This window comes from Corvus brachyrhynchos, unplaced genomic scaffold, assembly GCF_000691975.1.
Source record: "Corvus brachyrhynchos isolate BGI_N302 unplaced genomic scaffold, ASM69197v1 scaffold4, whole genome shotgun sequence".
In the NCBI taxonomy this organism is placed as follows: domain Eukaryota; kingdom Metazoa; phylum Chordata; class Aves; order Passeriformes; family Corvidae; genus Corvus; species Corvus brachyrhynchos.
Window position 1 is genome coordinate 2,327,902 of NW_008237878.1, and position 17,611 is coordinate 2,345,512.

Below are 17,611 nucleotides of genomic sequence, written 5' to 3' on the forward strand. Positions count from 1 at the left end.
CCTGCTGAATCAGGGCCATGGCCTATCGATTATGACGCTACATTAATGACGTAATTTTCTCAGAAATGATGATGGAGTCTGGATCTTGGCCAAGGTTTTCCAACACATACAGCAACAACAGTCCCAACAACAGCCCGTGGATCTGCCCCAGGGCCCCTGGCCTGACAACACATCTTTACATGCCCTGTGGGTCCAGCACGGTGGGTCTGTAGGGTTGGCAGCACCTTGTTTTGCTAGGGGCAGATCTGAGCAGGGGAAATTTGTGTTGATTGCAGGTGGACTGTGCGGAGGTTTATAGCTGGGCCTGTTGTGGGTTAACCCAGCAGGCAGCTGAGCACCACACAGCTGCTCACTCACTCCCCCCACAGTGGGATGGGGGAAAGAATTAGGGGAAAAAAAAGCCATTCCCCCGTTGTTGTCACTATCTGCTCTTGTAAATATTGCCTCTCCATCTTTCTTATTATCAAGATTATTCTCCTTCTAATTCCAAAGCACAACACCATACAAGCTACTAGGAAGAAAATGAGCTCTCCCCCAGCTGAAACCAGGACACGAACCACTAAGTGTGACCTAATTAATAAAAATTAATTAGCTGGCATTAATCAAGTAAAATCCGTTAGCAATCACTCTGAGAGCTGTACAGAAAGGTTACAAAGGAAAGTCTATTCAAGATCCAAACTACAGCTCTGGCCCCATCCCCACTGCCTATGTTTAATAACACCAATGCCTTAACATTCCAGGCCAGTTCCCTGCACGGAGTGAATCTCCAGACTGTAGAGTTTGGTGCCCGCCAAGCACCAGGCATGGCTCTGCCCTCACTTTTCCAGGCAGATCTGTGGACAGAAGGAGCAGCCATCACTCAGAGGATGCCGGTTTTCACCACAGTTCCCAGCTGCAAAGGGCTGATCCAAACTAGAGGCATGGCCAGCTTGCTGTGTGGTCCCTATCCTTGCATCTCTTTGGCCAGCCCCAGGAATGTACAGAGCCAGGACATACAAATCTCATCTCCTTCATCCTGAGCACCATCATACACCGCTAACAGGGTTTGTGGCTTTTCATGTTCCCACAGCAGTGCTGCAAGGTGCAAGCCTGTACTTACAGCACCTCATCCTGACCTGGTCCTGGGAAGCTGCACTCTGTGTGTTGGTGAACCTGTCCTGAAGCACCTGAGTCATACACTGCTGCATCTACTCAAAGTACAGAGGATTTTCCCTCTCCTCCCTCTTGCATCTTCACCCCAAATTTTAAAGCCACACAGCCTTCTGTCACTCACCCACCCACACGAGCGCGTTGCCGGGGTGGGGTTTCATTTGCAACGACTGCAATCTCGCCCACTTTCCCCAGGAGCAGTATGGATTTCCCCAGGAATTAACGCCAGAGATCCAGGCACCTGGATAGACACAGCAGGGTGCCAATCGTGCCCTTGTCGGAAGCACCCGGCTTCCCCATTCACATCCTGCTGCCCTGAATTAAAGCTGGTTCACGCCCAGCTGCATTCGCAGGGCAGCTCTCAAGTTAATGATGCAGGAGAGCAGTCGGGTGTGACTTCGAAGGAGGGGAGAATGTGCTTCCAGCTTTTCCATAACAGTTAATCATTAACACCTTTCATGGTCACAGAAGGTGCTGGCCTCCTTACAAGCTCCCCTTATCAGCCATAATTATTTCCTGATCGGCTCTCGCCTGACTACCTGGCAGACTTAGGCACAACACCCCTGAATCACCTGACTGCATTGATTGCCCTATATTCCAAGCCAAATGGGTCTCTGCTGTGTCAGCTGCAATATTTACAGCACTACAGTTATTTCTCCCTTCCCATGCCCAAACATTAAAGTTGTTCTGCCCCCCACCCTGCCCTTTACACCATCCCTATTTCTGTGACAAAGCAAAACCGAGCAGTCATCTAAACACCTCAGCACTCCCTTCTCCTCTTCTTCCCCAAAAGCAACAGCTCCTCTTGCATACAGCCCAGGGGGATACTGCTGCTATCTCCCTAAGTCCACTTTAAGTTTTCAACCATTTTAATTCCATGGATATTGCCTCAATACCTAAAAGAATACATTTCTATTTAAACTTCTGTCTTTTTTAAAATTTTCTGACAAAGTAGCTCACCTCCATAGAGGAGAGACATGTAAATCCAAGGGATAGATGTGAATGTGTCACCCACATGGTGTGTTATCTGCCTCAGGAGGAGAGTTCAGAGTCACTAACTTAACTCTGCTACTGAATAAAAATGGATAGAGTACCCTGACCAGCAAGGTTGGTCTGAACAAATGCAGCCCTATACGAGTGGAATAGTGGAAATTGCCAGGAGTGGGAAGATGGCTTGTATTTAAACAAAGAAACTTAATTAAATAAAAGCATAATAAAAGAATAAATAATAAAATTAAATAATAAAATAATATATAAAATAATAATAATAAAATAAATAATAAAAGCAATAATAAAAGAAACTTACTTAAATAAAAGCAAAAACTGGAAATGGAGTTCTAATAATACATAAAATAATAATAATAAAATAAATAATAAAAGCAATAATAAAAGAAACTTACTTAAATAAAAGCAAAAACTGGAAATGGAGTTCTTACTGCAGCTCTGATGAACAAACTTACTCTCAGTGAAGAAGCAGCTGTGTAGTCTATAGGTAGCACATGCCCATGTAACACACATGCTGCCCAAGAGTTTCATATCAAAACACATACCAAAGGGAACAGAGGTCTCCAGGCAAAAAGGGGAAGAGTGGACCAATGAGAACATGGTAATTCATGATCAAAGTCGTTTTCTCAGTGAGACAGTACCATCAACATGGAATAAAAATGCAGGAAATGGGGATTTCATCTTCACTGCCTACGTTTAGGAAAAAACCTTTTTAGGGAAATTCAAAACCACAAAAGGAGCAGGGGATGTACGCAGAATAATCCCAGGGCCAGATTACATCGCTGGTACAGCCCCAGTGCCTGACACATGGCTGTTCCACACCCAGGTGTCAACAAGGCCGCTCTGAAACACTTGCAATCTACGGCTCAAACCAATGCTTCCTCTTCCTTCCTAGCACAGCAGCCATGTAAACCAGCCAGGAGCTCAGGGAGTTCTCAAATATGACCAAGAATTTGGGAATTCTTTGGTCGGCTTGTCTTGATTGCTGGAGTCAGGCAACTTCCAAGGCTGACCAAGCAGATGTGCTGCATGCTCCGAGAGCTTAAACAACACACTGGCAAAGTATAAAATCAGAACTGTTCTAAGCTTACCTGCACTTGCAGTTCTCCACTCTGTGAGCACACAGTGCTTCCTGCGGCTCACAGTCATCCATTATTTTGCTGGGGGTTGCTGCTGGTAGTGCTTTAGAAGTTCCAGCTTGGGGCTCAGGAATGGTCACAAACACATGTAGGATCTCAAAGGATCACTGAAAGGCCGAAGCAAAGGAAGGTAAAGCCTTCCTTTTTCAAAGCCACCATGAGAAAATGATCCTGTGGTTCACCTAAGTCATGACTTGAGGGAGGGGAATGTCTCACAGCCTCTCTTAGCAAGGATAGACAAGGTATAGAGAAGAACAGACTGACCAGTGACTGTGCATCCTGCACAGCTCCTTTCTCCATGTGGGAGGATGCCTCAGCTCAGACAAGAGGTGGCACAGGGAGGAGACCCAGGTCTGTGGAGATAAAAAGGGCAGAAAGGTGATTAAAGCAAAAGTGTTCAGTGTTTCTCAGAAATACCCACCTCCCCACCCCCACAAAAAATCCAAAAACAACAACAACAACAACAACAACAAAAAAAAAAAAAAAAAACCAAAAAAAAACCCAACAGAAACAAACCACCAGACCAAAACCCAAATCTAAAGCCACTGCAATTACAGGATGCACCAACAAACATCAGGATGCTGATGCCAACAGATGTGACCATGGGCCTGATGTTATGCCAGAGGATGGATCATACTACAAACAGTTTCTCTCTTACACTCCTAAACATGCTACTGGCTCCAGCCAGGGAGCAGATAAGGGTTAAGGTGAGCCTCTGGCCAGAGCCAGTACAGATGTTCCAGTGATCATGGTCTCACTGCTGGCTCACAAGCTGAGAGCTGATCTTGGAAAACAATCTACATTTCACCACAAGCAACACTCAGACATACAACTCCTGGAAACCGCTCATTTGATTCCTTGCAACCTTTTATTTCAGGCCTTCTTTCTGTTGCTTTCTTTTGGCTTTTTTTTTTTTTCAGCATTAAAAATACACCTGATTTTAACTTCCTGTGAAATACACCGCAATAAGCAGCTCTGCAAGTATATGTCAGCTGTCTGTCCACAAATAATCCCAAAGTCCCCCTTTACTGCTGCCTGTTTGTGTGCCCTGACCTTTAACTAAAGAGGTCTCTTCTAGAGCGAGCCTGGAGCTCATTCCCCACGGTGCACTCAGTCTCGGCCTCTCTGCCAAGACAGCCAACACCAGTAGCTGTTATGGAAGTCACTCGCTGTGACCTGATGTCCCATCCATGGGGCACACAAGTCAAACCACTCCTGCAAGACCCACCGGAGCAGGGGAGCCACCAGGGAGCAGCACGGGGCTCGCTTTCCACTTCTGGCTCTTTCATATACGGACACCACAGCTTGACCTGACCACTGAACTACCTAACGCAACAAGCCCTCTGTAATCAGCAGCCGTGGAGATTAATAGCACCATTCTTTCCATTTTCACGGCAGTTTGAGAGACTTTAATCAAATCTGATGAGGGACAATGTAGCCAGCGATGAATTTATGCATGAAGCACGTTACCTGCACTGCAGTTATGCCTTGTGCCAATGCTCCTACGAGTCTGCTACCAGAGAAGCTTAAACAACTTCTAAGGATACCTTGGCACTACCAGACCATGCAGGGCAAGTTATGGCTGTGTATTCTGAGTTGCTCTGTTCTTTTACTGCAGTTCACCTCCCTGCTTAATTGGCATAGATGGTGTTGGACCTTCTCCTGTAAAAGGTCTAAAAAGGATGCTACTTCCGTGGTTTTCAGAGGATTTCTGTGGAAAGTTCTACCTCAAGACAGAGTCAGGACCCTGACCTTTAGCAAATACCTGTATCTTCTTGTTCAGAGCTTACTGAGCTGTTTGGGACACATTCCCAGTGCTGCAGTTCCTGGTTCACTGCAGGCGTAGGTGGGAGTTTGCTGGCTTTTCCCAGCCTAGAGCTTGTGCCCGCCAGCCCCGGGGCATGCAAGGCCCTTCACCCCCATCAAGCTTCATCTTGCCTATCCACTGCTCAGCCTTGTTTAACCACAGTGAGGGCAGCAGACTTGTTTGCTGCCTTCTGAGAAACATTTCACAGACCTGGAAAAGGTTTGTCACTCTATTTTTCTGAAGGAGGTTTTGGCTCTCAGGTAAGGTTTCTTTCCTAAAATCTAAGTCACATATACAACCCCCACAAGAAATCCCACAGTAGGGATGTATGAAAAATTGGATTTTGGTTAGCAAAACCTGTTCTCACACACACTCCTACCACCAAAAGTCCTGAGATGTCCTGATGGAAATAGCTGGGTTTGGAACACACTCTCCTACCAGAAAGCCCCAGCTTCCAATCACCAAAAAAAAAAAAAAAAAAAAAATCCAACAAAACCAAAAAACCCAAACCAAACAAAACCCACAAATAAAGAAACAAACGTCAAACAAAAACGCAAAAAGTTTTTCCTGGGGTAGATTTGAAGCAGAACATTTCTTCTCCTGCCCCAAAACTAATCCCTAAGTTTAAAAGCCCAGTTTTTCCACCTCTATTTTTACACTCACTCTTGCATGACGGTCTCCTGGCTTCTGAGTTGCTTTATGTTCTGAACCAAGCCAAGAGACAGGGCTGGTGACTGAATCACAGCAGAGTGCAGCTCACAGACCAATGCAAATCTCTGCCCTCTGCTCACACGGATGCCCCAAAGACACTTGCAGGCGTTCCCTCCTCCCATCTGCCGGAGCTGCGGTTCCCGAGCTGCGCCCTGTGCTGAGCTGCCAGGGCCACTTGCTCCCCGGAGGGGATCCCCACTACCGGCACGGACAGATGCCATCAGTCACATCCATTCCCTGTGGCACAGCCAGGCTGTCAGCCCCGGTGACAGCTCTGCCGTGACGGCTCTCGCAGCCAGTGCCCGGAGCACAGCCAGCGCTGCTGAGTGCGGACAGAGGGCTGGGCCTGCCTTTGCACCTCCACAGTCACAGTGGTCACTTTCTTATGAGTAAAGAGCTTTCACTCCATCTTCGAGGCCTGTTTTTTCCATTTCCCCATGTTTGGCTTTTTCTTTTCATGTAAAAACCAACCCATCTTTACTACTAACTATATATGAGTTCACATGCAAAGCCCTGGGACTACAGCTCCCAGAGGAGAGCACTGGAAGGCAAAAACAGGGGAACAAACTGTATTAATATGATTTCTCTTTTGCACAGGGGCTCCACCCTCTCTTTCAAGACCATGCATTCAGTTAATGAGAAACAGGGTATTCCCACCCCTCGTGCACAATCCCCTTTTTATTTCATACACAGTGAGGAATTAAGACATGAGACATTTTCAACCGCTTCCCACAAGAGCTGTCTCTGGCTTTGGCTTTGATAATCCAGCTTGACTGATCTTTCCCTGGCAGTGGCACTGGCGTCAGTAGCCAAAGTGATGGATGAGCTTTACAGCTCAAACAGCCTTCGGGATAGCTGGTTGAAGAGAAGTGCCTAAAACCAGCAATTTATGCTTTCTCACGTTCCTAAGCCACAGGATGTTCATGGAGACCTTTTTTCTTTACTGGTGGCTTGAAACAGGAGCAAAATAAAAAGGGTGAGACTCTCAAGTAGCTGTGCTGCACCCATTGCTGGAGAAGAGTGAATTATATGACTGGGAGGCAGTGGTGGCTGCCCAAATTTTACATCATCCCAAATTCCTGATGACATTGGCTCATACACTGCTTCCTAGTTTCTCTCCTTTATCTGAATTTTAACTCCAGCTCTCCTGGGCCAGGTGTGACAGGAGTGAATGGTGTTGTCTGTAGGCAGAAAATGAAGGTAGGAGACATGAGAAGAAAAATAGCTCAGCTGCCACAAAAGACAGAGCGGCATCAGTGCAGTCTCTGTGCATCCTGGAAAGATGAACATGAGTAATTTTAGGCAGTTAGAGACATCGCAGTTGTCAGGTCACAGTTTCAGATAAACTCATATTCTGCTAAATCTCTCCCAAGTTATCTCTGCCATCAGAGGATCTGTGATCACTTGGGTAATGTAACAAGGGCTGAAACGTTAAATGCAGTCAGATTGATAGGCCCCATTAAGATGCTCATCACAAGCTACTAAAAACCTACTGATTTATGGCTACCAGCAGGAAAGTTTCCTTACAGGCAGTTATATTTTTCTTCTTCAGCTTTCAGAGCTGCTTTTGTAGAGGTTTCACTGTTTAAGCACTTAGAGCTTAATGAATACTCAGACAATTGTCTGATGTTAAGCTCCCTGGATGCCAGCGATGACTGAGGTTGAAGATAACTCAGAAAAGAGCCCAACAGCAAGCAGCGAGCACCAAGGCTCCTACTGATAAGCACAATTGCTTGGTGCCCTTCAGAGCTTAAATTTGTGACCAAGTTACCACAAAATGAATGCAAATGCACTTCAGATGACCTCAGCAACTTGCTGTGTATATATACAGTCTTAACCCTTTTCAAAGACAGAGGGATCCAGGTGACACAGGCATGCATGGACATAAACAGCAGCAAACATAGGGCAGAGCCAAGCTGAACACAGCCCCAAACACCCTTCAAAGTCAGAAATAGGAAAAAAAATTGTTTATTTGCTTCTTCCACACTGACACTGTGTCCAGGGCAGGAACTGAGAGGGTAGTCCAAGATGTTTCTGTCAGACATAAACATAACATGTATTTAACATCTTGGAGGTATAAACCTGTGTTGGCTCTCCTGAAGGTTCACAACCAGGAGATTCTGAGCACAAGCAGACAGCAAAACTGAGCTGTCTCAACACCTGAGAAATGTTGGGACTGATACATGGCTGTGTTTCATCAAGGAATGTGACATCCAACCTACTGTCCCATTATAAAAGCAGCAGGACTACGTTTTTAGGAAGATGACAGTTTCAACATTCTTTGTACTTGAGGACTTTCCCAGCTATCACACAACCATAGAGTAAACAGATGCACCAGGGTGAATTCGGGTGAAGAGTGACTCAGGATTTCTGAGGCATCATCAAGTGCAAACAAGACCTTTGAGATCAATTACTGGCTGCTTAAAGTGAAACAGAACTGACAGATGCACTCAGTGTCACAGGGCAGACACTTTTTCTCTTCAGAGGTGATTTTTCCTGGAGATCAGACCTATGAAAGTGGCAACTTCACAGAAATGATCTGCAGCCATTTCCTCATAACACATAAGGAAGGCAACTCCTCTACGTGGTCAGTCCACATGCCCCATTACCTCAGGGAATTGTCCTGTTTCAGCCAGGAGAGAAGCCACCAACATGCTGAGCTCCTACAAATTTTGAGAAAACTGGGGGACAAACAGAAGTCTCTGCTGTTGTCCTGCTAAGGGAAGGACTGATAAACTGAGCTCTCCCTGGACACCAGTGAGCACCCAGAAGGATGTGTTAGAAAGCAGATCTGACTCCCAACGCTGCTTGTGACACTGCTGGCTTCTCCTTCCATTGCTCTGCGATGCTCCCTGATGTTCTGCAAGCATCTGAGATCCTGTCTTGTAGGACACTTCCTGTCCTGACCCCTTGTGCCAGCCTTGCTGGGCTTGGCCTTTAAAGATACTCTGCCTTTACCCAGAGCTTGGGGGCAGCTCTGGATTCATAGTTCAGAGTCTGCGGTTTTCCTCTCAGAAGCAGCAGCAGTTCCTGAAAACCTCAACTGGTTTTCGAAGAGGACTTTTCCTCCTCATTGCTTGCAGTGTCTGAAACCCTCTCAAGTCAATTTGTTCTTGTAAATGTTTAGGGACCCCTCCAGCTGCCTAGAGTGCTCTGGGCTCTCATCTGCAGGATCCCTTTGGAGCAGGTCTGGAGGATACCCAGCTAACCAGCCACTTCCCTGACACACTGGGGGATTTGATTCAAAGCCTGACTGGGCAGGAAGCTGAGTCCTGATTTCGACAGGCCTGCAGAACTACTCATCGCTGCACTAGCCAGAGAAATTCTTAAACCTTTGCTCACAGTGAGTGGCAGCTGACACTCCTAATATCACAGAGAAGGAAGGAGGGGGATGGAAAAATGTCTGCCTCTCAGCTCTCACTGAGGCTTTAGAATGAGAGCTTTCCTCAGCGGGGGCTGGTTCTTCTCCAACTTTCTACATTGTTCCTTTGAGGCATCCTGCTCTTAGATCCCTTTGAAAACAAGGTACAGGTAGTTTAAGTGGGTAAGTTATAGTCTTCCCTAGGCAACTAAGAAAACTGCAGACAATCCAAGTGAGAATCCTTCCCATATCTATTATGAAATGACCCTGACAGACTGGAAACACTGAAGCAGCCTAACAGTAGGATAGTGTCCCAGCACAGTATCAAAGCCTTTAAAACAGAAGTTCCCCAGATTTTCCAGTGCTCCCTTGTTGTTCAAAGACTCCCACTCCATCAAAGCTCAAACTGTTGCAGGACCAACAGATCACGTGAGAGGCATCAGAGGATTATTAATTTGAAAAAAATGGGTGGAAAGTGTGTCAAGCACGCCCAATCTTTGAACTGGGTACTTTAGAAGATCATTGCAAAATAAAACACAACTGCACATTCATTTCTCTTTAGGAAGAACATATTGCACAAAGCCACAAAAGCTACATGACCTTCATGTGAAGGAGAACAGAAAGACCAATCTTCACTCATTGCAAATTGACTTGGAAAAGCAACAAAGCAATGCCAGTTTCCACCAGCTGACGATATGACCAAATGTCTGCGGTGCTCAGAAGATGAAACTGTAAGGCCTATTCATTTCAAACCCTTCTGGGCATATGTTAATCAGGGAGAAATTTCTTTCTAGAGATCATTATGGTGCAAATAGAAGTCTGTGATTTTGGCCTATTATGAAGGTTGTGCCTTCCTCTAAAACATGAAGTGGAGGGTGGCATCTATTAACTGCATCTGGCTGCAGAAAATCCCACAGTCTGTGCTTCTGACTGGTGGCTTGCATTTATCTGCAATATCATCTTTATTGTGTTCTCTCCAAATCCCTGTCCAGAAGACAGGCCAAGAGCAGAACAAATGTTTTTGCCATTGACAAGAGGGCTCCATGCCTTGTCCCCATTCCGGCATCTCATGGGAGAGATACAACTCAGTGCCTCTGAACTGAAGGTTGCTGTTAATGCGCCCTTAAAGGATAATGGCACTGGCCATCTGCCTAGAGGCCACAGCACAGGCAGGGCTTTGTTTAGGATCATTCCTTCCAAAAGTGAAAGAGGATGCTCTGTATTTTCTACAGTGACAGAGAAATCTGAAAGTGGAACTTTATCTTTGTAGAAAAGCCCCACTGCTCCTTTTTGTAGCATCAATGGAACAAATGGTGAGCATCCCTACCATCCCAGGCTGTACCACTGACATGTCTAAAACACCCCCAAACTTAGTGGCATCACCACTGAAGCCGTATCCAGTATTTTCCAGTCTAAGACAATTACAGGATTTTATATTGGTGACACTAATGCTGGTCTAATATTCATGGAAAGAGAAATGAAGATATCAAAAAAACATCTATGACCAGTATTCAACTACCTAGAAGCCAACAAACACCAAAAAAACAGCAACAAAAAAAAACCCTCCAAAAACCCCCCAAACCACCCCCCCAAAAAAACCACAAACCAACCCACCAAAAACCAAATAAAAAAAGAACCCACAAAAAATCCATCTACATGAATGCCTGCTAGATCTCTCACTTGCTCTGGAAAAACTCTTGGCAAGAAAATAGCACTGGCCTGACCCCATAAAATTGCACATGAGAGAATTCTGCTAGCCTCCAGCTTTGATAAGGAAATCGCAAGGAGATATTTTGCAACCAGAATTCCCCACACACAAACATTCAGCACGGGATAGTCATAACATCAGTAGGAAACAGATTTGTAAAGTTTTCTATTAATAAAAGTAGCCAGTACATTTCCTCACACTTATAGCAGCACTGAGCCCAGTGGCACAGAGACCCTCCTATCCCCAGTTTTTAGGCGAGCTGAATGCCAAGGCAGGCTATTCCGATATTGGACTGAAAAGTCAACTTTGTTGCTTCTAGCTTTGAGTCTGCTCATGTCCATCAGCTCCACAAGAGTCATTCCTAATTTACTCCTTTTTCTTTAGTTTACAAGTTAATTAGCAGCAGACTGAAAGAAGAAAAGGCTGTTACTGTGGATACAGAGATGCTGAACTTCCCAAACTCCAGCAGAGAGAGGGCAGTGAATTTGTAGTTAACCTTGACTCCCACACCTGCATGAGAGCACTGGGTGCTCTTATATAGAACAACACTGACACAACCTGCACTGCCCGAAGAATCCCAACAGCCATGTCCCAGCAGCTGTGCACACTCCTCAGGGGTCAGAGCACCCCAGGGAGGCTCTTTTCGTGTTTGCACAGCAGGGACAGCAGGGAAGCAGCCATTAAACCCCCAACTGCACCTCCAGAGGTACAAGCTGTAGCACATAGTGCATCCATGGTCTAGAAGGCTGTTGTAAGGCACAAACAGTAAATTACAGGTGGCAGAGTGAGAAAGGTGTGAAGCTGGGAAGGCTCCACAAAACACAGTGGTGGAGAACAGACCCCTGAAGAGCTGTGAAGTGCAGATCTGGCTACAAGTAGCACTAACTAGCACGTACCTAGATTATACATCAAAAGCCTTCATATGCTCAAGGAGGAATGTCAAGACCAGGCACAGAGTTCACAGCAGCTAAACCCTTCCACCTCTGAGTCCGTGGGCTCTGCCCGAAGGGGCTGAACTCAGATACCACTGAAGTGAAAGGCAGAAGAAGGCTTGGCTGGGTGGATACCATGTGGACAGCTTAACCCCTGGGCAGGGGACAGCAAGAGCTGCAGCCAGAAGCACTCTACAAAAGAAGCCTTTTACAGGGACCTCCCAGCTCTCCCGGCCTTCAGCAAGGCTGTGAGCCCAGGAGCCACCAGCCTGAGTCACATTCACATCTGGCCTCTTTGCTCACCAGGACTGACCTTGGGTTTTAAGTCATCACACCTTGAAAGTAACCTCTTCACCAAGGCAACCCATCTGAATTCCAAAAGACGACACAAAAAGAAGATGGATCAGAAAAAGGTGGCAGGCATGAAAGAAAGGGGAAAAAAGATGAACAAAGAGAAGAAAGGGAAATATGGAACAGAGCAATCTTCTACTCTTCATTCATGTCATGTTCTGGCACACTTCAGAGCTTTCCTCTCTGCAGCCCCCACATTGATGCAGACAGCACAGAAGTCAGGTGCCTGGGCACAAGCACTGGAGCAAAGTCTGACACTGAGTGTCCTGCAGCCATCCCCATCCTGCCTGCCCTCCTCTTCTACACAACCTGGTCAGGGGGCAGGGGCTCTGATGCCCACTATAATTAAGTCCTGCTCTTATTTTCTCCCTAGGAACTGTCATAATTAAGTCAATGAATTATGGATGTGTTACTTAACTGAGACTATGAACCAGCTTGTAAAGAATTCACTGAAAGGCTAGGTCTTGCATTACAAAAAGGAATGTGACATTCAAGAGCAGTATCATCAGCAGCATGGCAGGGTCATGCCTGCACTCCTGGGTTCTCCAAGCCTACAGATTTCTTTGAGCATCAGAAGAAATGACAGGATCAGACCTAGGGCGTTAGTTCATCCTTCCTCATTAGGTCATTGAAAACTCTCTGTGTGCCCAGAAGTCTCACTATTTACAACATTGCTCCAAGCAGATGCTTTGGATGGGTGGGAGCTCCACACACATGCTAAAAAAACAAGGCTATGGAGAGGTTCCTCTGAAGACCATGTGCTCGGTGCTAGGACAGCAATGACTGACACAGAGACAGGCCATGTCCCAGCTGAATTTTCTCAGAGCATCTGCACAGAAGGATGCTATGGAAAGATAACAAATCACATCTGCCAGGTAATACTTAAAAATGCTATTTCCCATTCGGTCATCACCGTGAAGTGCCAGGGAAATGGGGTCTTCAAATAAAACAGTTCCCAGATAGAATCTGTCCGAGACAGTACAACACATTTACTTTTAGATGGTTTTTTTAAATTTAATAACATTCAGTAACTGAATAGAGTCAGAGATTAATCATCACACAGATCCTGTTAACATAAGATGATTATTAAAGGATAAACCACAAAGCTACCTTCATTTGGACACAGCTCTTCTTCTCATCTACTTTCAGATTAATATTGAGCTACAACTTTTTTCATATCAGAGAGCACTGTATCCTTCTCTCTCTCTAAATATCACTGATCTATCTAGAATAGAGAATAGAGCATAACTGATACTCATGTTTGAAGTCCCAGGTTACAAACTCAGTTCCCTCCCTCTTTCTGAAGTTAGCTCTGCCAGTAAAACTCTTGTTGGGCTAGACTGTGTCCTTTGGAGATCCACAGCAGGACAACAGTCTATCCAGTGTGAGCAAGGGTGGTGTGGTGTATCCCATAGTCTTCCTCCCATTTTCTCCAGACAATCTCCAGAAGGCATTCAGTTGCTAACAAACAGATTGTGACTCACTGAGACATTCAAAACTACGCTCCTGTAATTTCCATCTTTACTTCACTCATTCAAAGCCTGTTATGGCTTGCCCAGCTTCTGTTTGGCAAATCCTCACTAGCTGTCCTCATATGGCAGTAGAGTGTGTTTGAGCATCAGCTTGAAATAAGATCTAGCCAGGACAGTGTTAGAACAGACTGGTTTCTTTAGGTGGTGAAAAGGAAAAAGAAGCAAGAACATGAAATGTCACTGTCTCCTCAATATCAGTAACATAAAGAAATGAAAAGCAACAGCTCAAGCCCAGAAAAGCGAGGACAAAGAAGAGCCCCAAGTCACCACAAGTGACCACATCAGTGCGCTATCAAAAGCACCCTACAGAGATACTTGCTGTAAAGTCCCCAAAGTGCGGGATGCAGTCCCTGCTCTGCCCAGCTGGGAATGGGAAGGACCCACCCAAGAGGCTGCCTGAGCTGGGCAGTGGCTCTGGGACCAAATGTGCCACAAGTGAAACTTAACATCCCAGTTTTTATTCCGCATGTTTTGATATTTACACTCCAAGAACATCAGCCGGTCACCCAGGAGGATGCCACAGGGTCTGGATCGTCTTTCCTAAAACACAAACTGCTTCCAGCCAGCAGAAGGACTGGACAGGCATTGCTAGGGCTGGTTGGGAGCTAAGACACTGCTAAGATAAGGCAATTCTTCAGTGTCTACTCTGCTACTCATACTGTTATTGATCACAATATTTGAATATGGGGCTTTTTAAGAAGAGACCTTTTTGGTTTTAAGGACTACGGTATTCAGAGAAAATATTTAAGATGTTTTATTAATTCTTTCCTCCCAGCTGATTACAGGGCTCTGCCTGAAGTTCTGTTCATGCTTTGCTACCACGCCTGACATGGAAGCTTTCCCAGCTTCACGCAGTAGCTTTCACTGGACAGTGCAGCCAGAGAAAAACAATGTATTTCACTTTCCCTGTAGTAACACCAATCCTAATTGCCATTTTAGAGCTGACATGACTGACTTCAGCCAGGCAGCCATTGCTGATTCCTGGCTCTGGCTCCAAGCAGTCCTGCAGAAACTTTATTACCTCACTACCCAGCTTTCCTCTCCACATCAGTGCCCCAGGAGAGCCTTACTTTGAGGATCATAGTCCTAAAACTCCTTGCAGATACTCCTCTCAGTTGACACGCTCTGGAGGATTACTGAGTCTACAGGCAGAAGAAACAGAGCAGAAACCAAAATGGTGCTAAAATACCTGGTCTCAAAGAAATAAGTACCCCAGAAGTTATTTGGGGAACAAAGATTTCGGTTCATGCTGAAAATACTAAAGAAATTATTTTAACCAAATAACTGCGTTTTAAAGGAATCTTTGTGGAACTGAAACAGACCAGATAACAACATGCTCAGCTTGATTTGAATTTTCTAGGACTCTCATGAGTTGCATTCTTAGGTAAAGGCAGTCTGTGGATCTGCTTGGTTTTCTTTGTCCTGCAGGTTCCCAGAAGAACCTCACCTAAATGTCTGAGGGTCTTGGCATTTAGAATTATAGAAATATAGAGTATTCCGAGTTGTAAGGGACCCAAAAGGATCATTGAGTCCGACTCCCTCATCTGCACTGGATACCCCAACAATCCCACCCTGTGCCTGAGAGCATTGTCCAAATGCTCCTTGAACTCTGACAGGCTTGGTGCTGTGACCATTGCCCAACCACCCTCTGGGGGAAGAACATTTTTCCTAATATTCAACCTAAACCTCCCCTGACACGGCTTCATACCATTCCCTCAGCTAATTTCAGCATTTTCAACAGCACAGCTTATCTGCCTGGTTTCCTAACCTAAATGGCATTCATGAAGCAGGTTCTCTAACATCCGTTTGCAATTTCGAGAGTAAACACACCAGAAGCTGCTAAATGTTCCCTCTCTCCCTATCACACACTCTCAGCTATATTCACATTACAGAAAATGCTGTGTTTACATAACATCTACTTTGGGTTACAGACTGCATTACCATGCTCCTGGTACAGCCTGCCCAGGACCTTTCAGCATCCAGCTCTGTTCTCTTTGGCACATAACTTGGCTAAGTTTTAGCTCCTTGTGTTGCAATTTTCCATACCAGGCAACTACCTCAAGCTGGATTTTTAAGCCATTTCTAATCTTACATCCAAGAAAATAGATGTTTTTTACAGCCCAAACCCCTCTCCCATGCCACCTAAACCAGACAACCATTTCAGCAAGAAACACTCCCACCTGTATGTTTGGGAACAAGGTTTGTGATTTGAGAGCACTCTGAGGTTTGCCTGAGGCACACAGCTGTAACAGGTTGCCATTTTCCTTGCTTTTCTTATTCCTCTTGTTGCATATTTTAAGTTTTTGCTTCTCTACATGAGATAGAAGAGAGGAAATATAATCCATTCCAATGATTACTGGACAAAGTTTGGGAATTTTGCAAAGGACTGAACCAGTTCTGAAGAACTTTAAAATGCTCCATATATTGGCATTACCTCCTTCTCATGGAGCTGTACCTCTAATGGAGAGGAATCATACAATGGTTTGGGTTGGAGGTGACCTTCAAAAATCATCCACTCCAACCCTCCTGCCATAGGCAGGGTTATCTTGCACTAGATCAGGTTGCTCAAAGCCTCAGATAAGTAAATAAATCTAATAAATCAATTGATAAACTGAACCTTTTCTATATGGTTATACACTGCTCTGCAGATGCACCTCAAGTCTTGTTTTTAACAGTGCCAACTCTGCATTGCCTTACTCAATGGAATTTTATTAAAAAGGAGAAAAGAAAGACACCCCCTGTACACTCTAGGAGTTGGTAATACTCATTTTAAGTTGTGACCTGAGATTTGAACTTCGATATACAGAGGATATTCACCTTTTAAGCTACAGTTTCTAGTTCCCTGCTTACAACTCATTCTTTAATGCAAATACAATTTGATGGTATCTGGTGCATAAATCAGTGATGTGGCTAAAGTCTCAGTCAACTCTTCTCAGAATAAATGTTGCCATTTAGAATGTGGCAATCAAGCTTGTAAAGGGAAGGAAAGAAATGTCACTTGCAACCCAAGTGGTTCTGTTAACAAGCTGGGTTTCTGCTTCAGGTTTTTGTCTGATAAAACCACTTATCTGACGGTATGAAAGGTCATAAGTAGTTGTTGGAACAGTGGAAAGTCCACAGAAGGCTTTTTTGCCATCCTGCAACTTTTGTTTAAACTTTTAAGTGAATCATTATTTCAGTTCCTGGAGCTGAGTCATTTCATCTGCCTGGCACACGAACACGCACAGAGCACTCTGCACTGCGGAGCAGGCACAGGGCGAGCGAACCACCTCGATCTTACAGGAGCCTTTCCCTGCATGTGGAAACACAATGAGCTGCTCCACTCATCTCAAGATGTTTTTGTGTGAGGATGCAGAACTCTGGGTGACAGCACTACATTCCTCACCTCTCTGCTCACCCAGCAGATCCCAGGACAAAACCTCAAGCCTTCTCCTTGGTCCCACTGTGCAGACGGAGCCTCAGAGAGCGACCTTGCATAAAATGTGTGGCTGCAAGGAGAAGGGTTTAGATATGGCCAACAACTGTCAAAGGCATGGAGGCTCAGTACCAGCCTTTTGTACTAAAATCATCTGCCTGTGGCACATCTGTGAACATCCTTTTATAGAGGCCAAGTAATTAATTCATGAAAAGAGGTATCAACTCTGAATTTTCTTCTACAACTGCCTCAGTATGGTATGCACATGCCATTTGTTGAAATATCATAAGACCTTGTAAACCACAAGCATTACTAAAATATTTTTTCCCACTCACACTCCCTCCTCCTTCTTTATATCAAGTCTATGTAAAACCTTTTACTAAAAATCCAGATTCTCCCACTGAAACCAAGTGCTACTTGTCTGGAAATAGACCTTCTCTGCGCCTCAAAAAGCACCCGGAGCAGATGGCCAGAGCCAAGACATGCCGGTATCACAATCTC

The 17,611-nt window shown here is 45.2% G+C and overlaps 1 long non-coding RNA gene across 1 annotated transcript in view; it reads right to left on the reverse strand.

Moving 5' to 3' along the window:
- Positions 1–3,643, reverse strand: part of LOC108446254 — a 142,476-nt gene extending 138,833 nt beyond the window's left edge. Inside the window, exon 1 of the long non-coding RNA XR_001861396.1 lies at positions 3,558–3,643. This is a non-coding gene — a long non-coding RNA (uncharacterized LOC108446254). The remainder of the gene's footprint in view (positions 1–3,557) is intronic.
- Between the last annotated feature and the right edge of the window lie 13,968 nt (positions 3,644–17,611).